The sequence below is a fragment of the Spinacia oleracea genome, chromosome 3 (genome assembly GCF_020520425.1).
Source record: "Spinacia oleracea cultivar Varoflay chromosome 3, BTI_SOV_V1, whole genome shotgun sequence".
NCBI lineage: Eukaryota > Viridiplantae > Streptophyta > Magnoliopsida > Caryophyllales > Amaranthaceae > Spinacia > Spinacia oleracea.
In genome coordinates, this window is record NC_079489.1 from 64,139,930 (window position 1) to 64,146,948 (window position 7,019).

The following is a 7,019-nucleotide window of genomic DNA, read 5'->3' on the forward strand; positions in this document are numbered from 1 at the left end:
AGGGGCAAGGTACACAAATAATTGTGAGTACATGTTAGTTTTGGTGAAACTCAACGATATAAGTAAGGAGTCCTTTTATGTCGTGGCAAAATCGATAGGTTTACCTAATAAGTTCTTAGACGTACCTATCAACCAAGAGTAGTTTCTAGACTATTAGCAAAAGGCTTTTGCTTACCTAAGATGTTCTAGGATTAAGTCGACAAACTGTGCTTAATTCTTCAATGATTTTAGGATCTTGGAATCATTTTATTCACACCTGCCGGAACAATAAATTCGAATAAAATGCTAATAACTTGTTAAAATTGCATGATTGCTTTAATTTTCAAGTTATTACTCATGATAAATGTTTTAGACTTTGCATGCTTCAATGTATGTCTTAATTATTGTTTATAATTAAATATCTTGCACTGCAGTAAATCCTTTTAGAAAGGTAACAGTAAATTTCCTCGATTGGTAGTGAATCCAAGAACGATTCACGGAAATGAGAGAAAGTGAGCAATTTAAAATGTACGTTTCTTATAGCGACTTTTATGGTTGTTTTCGAACATCAAAATCGAATGGCAAACCAATTGGTGCTTGTGAATTCAAAATACACTGTAGTTTTGAGATCATAAAGCATTGAGTCTAATACGCTCAGCTTTACCAATGGTTAACAACCTAATATCTTTGTCCATTTAATTCTCGAATGAGTCTATTCCCTAGACATTCGAATAGATCGATGCTTAGAGAACTTTAGAAGCTTCTGGTAAGATCATCTAGTTGAAACTTAATATTCAACATAAATTAAATGGTAAGAACCTTGTTGGGGTGACATTGGACATGTCTAACAAAGTATAAAAGTCAACACTAAAGAATTCAATTCTTAAAACTATAAGAAAGGGTACAAGAAATAGGAAAACGAGGAACAAGTGAAAGGAATTTACGATTCCATTTCTACCTATAAGTTTATGTTTAAAGAGAAGTGACCTAGCAATCAAACTTCCTTGGTATCATATACCGCTTGAGGTTCTTACTTCGGTAATAACTCAAACAATGGAAGCTAGGATACACTAATGACCTACAAGTGGGAAATGAAGCATGGCAATGCTACATTAGTTGTAGGGTCATCTAGTTTGTTTTAAGTCCTTTAATTTCAAAGGCTGGAACTTAATGGCTATTTTGTTCCATAATCAACATACCTAAATTTCTGTTTTCAAACACAGAAAGACTCACATTCAAGAAAAACAAAAACAATGTTTGTTTGTTTATTTGAATGAAATGGTCAATTACAGGTTGAGTCAATATGCTTGATTAAAACAAACAACACTTTAAAGAACTTTACTAGGTTCAAATCAACCCCTTGATTTGAGTTCCACTAATCTTTGGCATTGTTGCTTAGACCATATCAACAAATTAACATTCAAAAGCTCTATTTTGATGGACTTTTGAAAGTTCATTGATTTCTAGATCAATTTAAGACGACTAGTCTTACTTGTTGAAAGTAACAAAAGATATGAACTATTGTTAGAACGCCTAGACAATAGAGTTCAAAGCTAAAGAAAGATTTTATGACTTTATTATTTCACATGGATTTGAGTGAATATAGGTTTATTTACTCAAATGTGATATAAGTTGAATCTGTTTGGCTAGTTCAAAGATTCAGAAGTATAAAATCCACTTGGCAAGAAATCATAAAGATCTAGGTTAGATCATGTTGATGATTACTTGAGACCAAATATGATCATCAATGATTGTGTGTTGTAATTTCACAATCTAGGTCCATAAGATATGGCATATCTTAGTTGGAATAATCGAAGTCAATTGGTACTTGATTCGATTAATGATGAATCATAAAAACTTTTCCTATAATTTCTAAAACAAAATGCTCAACTACCAGCAAACTAAACCAAATTCGTCAAAGCTATTGAAAAGTAATTTCAGGATATCTTTTCAATTATATATATCTAAAGAGTTGCTAAACTCAGTGGGAGCTTAGTGTTTGTTATTCAACAAACTAAGGCCCAAGTCTAGATATATGTTTCATTATGATTTATTCAAATGAGACACAAGGGTATTGTTTCTACCACGAATTTTTGAGAACATAATGTTTGTTTGCTCGAAATAATGTCCTTTTGGAGATTCGTTTCCAAAATGACAAGTGGGAGAAAATAGACCTCGAAAGTCTTCGAGGCGAACAACAAACATAAACGGACATTCCGGAGGCTTTTCGAAGTGCTTCAGAAAATCCGAACTTATTCTTTAAGGACTTTAGAAGTGGCCTTAAAGAATAGACATCTCTTAGAAGACTTTACAAGTGCTTCAAAGAGAATAGAATATTCAAAGGACTCTCAAAGTGCCTGTTGATATTCTATTGTTTGATGTTCTATACCCAAGTAGGCATAGAATTCAAGTCACTGAAACTATGAGATTCTTCTATTAGATAGTGAAGAAACATAGAGATCAGGTCAATGAAACTATGAGATTCTTCTATTAAAATAGTGAAGAAACTTACAACTTGCAGTCAAACTATTATCATATAGATTAATGAGTTTGTGACTTGTAAGAAAGCTATGACGAAATATAGATTCCCTAAAATGGTTAGAGGCCATATATAGACTATATGTTTAATTGGTTAAAGGCCATAAAACATACTCAATGCTTTGATGACAAAATTGAAATTTTGTTGATTTGCAAGAATAGGTTCACACCTATTGGTTGCAAGTTTGTTTTAAGGATAAAAACCATCAAACATGAAATTGTGTTCACACAAAGCGAGATTAGTTGCTAAAGGTTACAAGCAAATTCATGGCATGGATTATGTTGAAACCTCATGCATAATCGTAATGCTCAAGTCTATAATTCAAGCAATGATTACATATTGGTACATATGGCAATTGGATGACAAAACGCATTCCTCAATCAAATGTTGGAATATAATATGTACATGGTATGTCATAGATTTTGTGGATCCAAATAAATGCTTGAAAAGGAAAGCTAGCTTATAAAATCTAAGTACAGATTTAAGCAAGCAATTGGGAATTGGAACTGTATTTTAAGTGAAGCTAATAAGCATTTTAGTTTCATAAAATATACATAATTCTTATAGATATATAAGAAGTTTAGTGGGAGTACATAAAAACTTAATTGGTCCTATGTGTATCACACACATATCTCTCTATTGTAAAATAACATTCAAATACTAATGACTTAGATTTGAGATTATTCATCAATGATGGACCATGGCGAAACTTAGTACATACTGGGTATTAAGATCTATTTACAAAGATCTATGATATTGTTTTGGATTAAGTAATGGCATTTACTAAATCAAACACGAAAGTCTCCATTGGAGATATTCGACCCATGTGAATAAATCTAAGTAAAGGATGTTTGAACTATGTATAAGCATATACTAAGTTAAACATCAAAGAGTCTAAATGAGATTCTTAACCTATATTATATGTCAAAGAATTTAGCTAAATTTAGTATCTACTGAAACTAGATAAGCTAAAGTTACATGAATAGAATTCAATTGGGAATTATTCTGCAAAAGAATTTATCATGTATGATATAATATGAGGATCGCCAAAAACATATCGTATGACTTTAGGCATGACGAACATATACCAATCTCTATTGATCTAAGTAAAGATCAACTAGATTGAGATCAAGAAAAACTTATGGTACTTAAAAAGGGTACATAGGAATAGTTCTTGATTCAAGGAAATAAAGATATGCTAAATATTGATGCTACACGCATAAACACTGGCAAAGGATCAAGCAAGATTCCCTTGGAGTTAACCATTAATAAGGACGAGCTATAGAGCATCGTGTTTTGAAATGGCAACATGGGTTGGAGACCATGAGTTGTTGCGTGGGAAATTAAAATATTAATTTCTATGTTCTAAGATACAGCTGGAAAGTCTTCCACATATCTATGAACTGCTTGGATAGGTAAATCCAAACAAAGCATCACTAGCAACCTATACAGTTGAAGTAAAAGTAATTATTGCCTAAGAAGCAATAAAACAGGGTTGTTTAAAGTTCTTCACTGAACTTGGGTAGATCACCTATCTGCTGGCTTGATGGTTCTACATTGAAAAATGCGTAGAACCACTCTTGAAGCAAGAAAAACGTCTGCTAACTTGATGGTTCTTCATTGCAAAATGAGTAAAACCACCATCGAAGTAAGAAAGACTAGATCACATAATAAACAAACTCGAAAAGATCTTATCATCATATCTCAAAGAACATTCGATGAAAAGGATGTTAAGATTGGCAAAGCATGATAACTAAACCTATGCAACAAGTGAGAAGCAACACTCACGTTGTAGCACTGGAAATCAAGCATAGCTTTGAATTCCATGAAATGTTTTAAAGATGGGTTATAGGCCCATGGTTGTAAAACATTGGGGTTGAACATTTATCATATATGAAATGAATTTTCATATTCCATTTAATCTTGGTTTAGTATTAAATGATGAGTCCCTTCAATTTGACGATATATTCAAGATAGACTGTCAGGACCAGTCCTGTGACTAAGAAATGTCTATCAAGTGAACTTGAATGTCAAAAGTTGAAAATGGTCCCTAGTCGGAGTTTTCTATAAAATTGGACGCATAGAAAACGTTAGACGATTAGAATGCAAGATGACTAGTAGTTCTGTTTCTTGAACTATGTGGACATGGCAATGTCATAATCATTTGCATAGATACTTACTTTGGGAAGACTAGTATCGGACAAGACCTATGAAACTTTACTGTAAGAGATGAAAATCTGTCATAAGTAAATTTCATTAAAATTATTAGACACTAAATCCTCAATACCTGAGTGATTTGAGATTACTTGTTTGAGAACTGGTTGCTTTGACGTTGACCAACCGTCGCACCGTAAAAGGAGGCTATAAAGGCAACGCTCAGGTAATCACCTATCAAACGAAGTCTAATCTCAAGATCGCAAGATAGGGATTGTCCTCCCATAAATCGGGATGAGATGCTTAAAAGTTGTACAAGGCCACTCGGAGAGCTAGAAACTGTGAAATGCATGGCCGTGCTCGGATGAATCATAGGCTATGATTATCTGTTTATTTGATCAGTTGAACTCTGAAACCGAGGAACACCTCTGGACATAATAAGGATGACAACTCTTACCTTATGTTCAAGAGCAAGCATCGAGCGACAAAGGAATTAGGAAATGCACACTTGTCCCTAAGGACAAGTGGGAGACTGAAGGAAATAATTCCCTTGGTCCAAGTATGCATTCTATGTTAAGTCTAATAAATGCGGTTCAGTATTAATTAACAAGTTAATAATTCAGTGAGATCAAGTGAGCTGAATGCCTAGCTAGAGGCCGCTTCAGTTCAAGTGGAATTAATGATATTAATCCACAGCTTACTCTTGACTGAACCCGTAGGGTCACACAAATAGTACGTAAACGGATCAAGTATTTAATGTCATTAAATACTCTATCTATGGATATTCGGAATCGACGGATCTTGGTTTCAGTGGGAGCTGAGATCGTCACAAGCAAGAAATGAATACTCCGGAAACGATGATATTGCCGGAGACGGAAATATGGATCGTATCGGAAATATAAATATTATCCAAGTCGTAGATGTTGCCGGAAACGGAAACATGGTACGTATCGGAAAATATTATCGGAAATGGAAATATTGCCAGAATCGGAAATATTGCCGGAAACGGAAATATTGTCAGAATAGGAAATATTATCGGAATCGGAAAATAATTCCGGAAACGGAAATATTGAATATTTGTTCACAAGCGCGCCACACGAACAGCCAAGGCCACGCCAGGCCCAGCGCAAGGCCGGGCCCAGCAGGCCGTGGCAGCGCGCACAGCGCGCGCAGCGCGCGCAGGAGCTACGTGGGCTTGTAGCTCGCGTAGGCCTCGCTGCGTGGGCTGCTCGCACGCACGCGCATGGGCGGCCCATCGTGGCTGCCGTGTGTGTGTGCGTAAGTGCTTGTGTTCATGCACGATTCCTAAAACGTGCAGAGTTCGGTTAATGATTAAATTCCTAATTCTATTTGATAAATTAATTAATTAGAGTTCTTGTAGGATTCTAGGTTTAATTAATTTGTATCTGAATAGGATTCCAATTCCCTTTCCATACCCCTATAAATATGTGGCTTGGGCTCACAATTTATAACGAGTTTCAAAGTATTCAAAGTGAGTTTTTGAGAGAAAAATTCAGCCACACATCTTGCTCAAAAGTGCCGAAAATTCTAGTACCTTAAGGGCGATTCTAGTTGGTCAATCTTAAGGCGGATCCGGACGTGCTGTGGACTATCTACGGAGGGACGACACTTGGAGTCCTAAAGACTTGTTCTTGTTCGGTTCGGGCGCAGCTAGGGAGGGCACGCAACAAAGAGTATGCATCTAAATTATGCTATATGATTATGTGTAAATAATATGTAATCCTGGGTTAATGGTTGTTTCCGCATGCTTTATGTAATATCATATGTATCATAACCTAACAAATTCATCCATCATTCGCTCATTTGTAGCCAATTTTTCCTTCATGAAAGTTGTAGCCCTTGAAAATTTAACCAGTTTAGGTTCAAGAATCACTCAATTTGGAGCATTATTCCAAGAGATAATCCCTTATGAAGCTAACTGTTGCTGCTGTTGTTGTGATGCCAGCACCAGATTATCTTTCTATTATTTCGACAATCTTCTGATCATTTTGAGCTTCTGTTCTCTGAAAAAAAACTGTAGATCTCTTCATTCTAATGAATTTAGGCTCAAGAATTACTAAAATTGGAACCCTGAGCTAAGAGATACGGTCTTCTGAAGCTGACGGTTGTACGTTGCTGCCAACGTGTTGTTGTTGTTGCTCTTATTCCTTGTTACTTCTCACTTTCCCAACATCTTGGTTGTGTTGTTGGCTTCTAAAGGACAAGGTAAAATGTTGGTGATTAATTTATGAAGTTCAAAATAAATTTGGAAATCAAGATTATGAGTTATCTTTGGAGATTAAAGTATGGGATGTGTTCTGGAAGAATGAATTCGGATTAAAGCGAT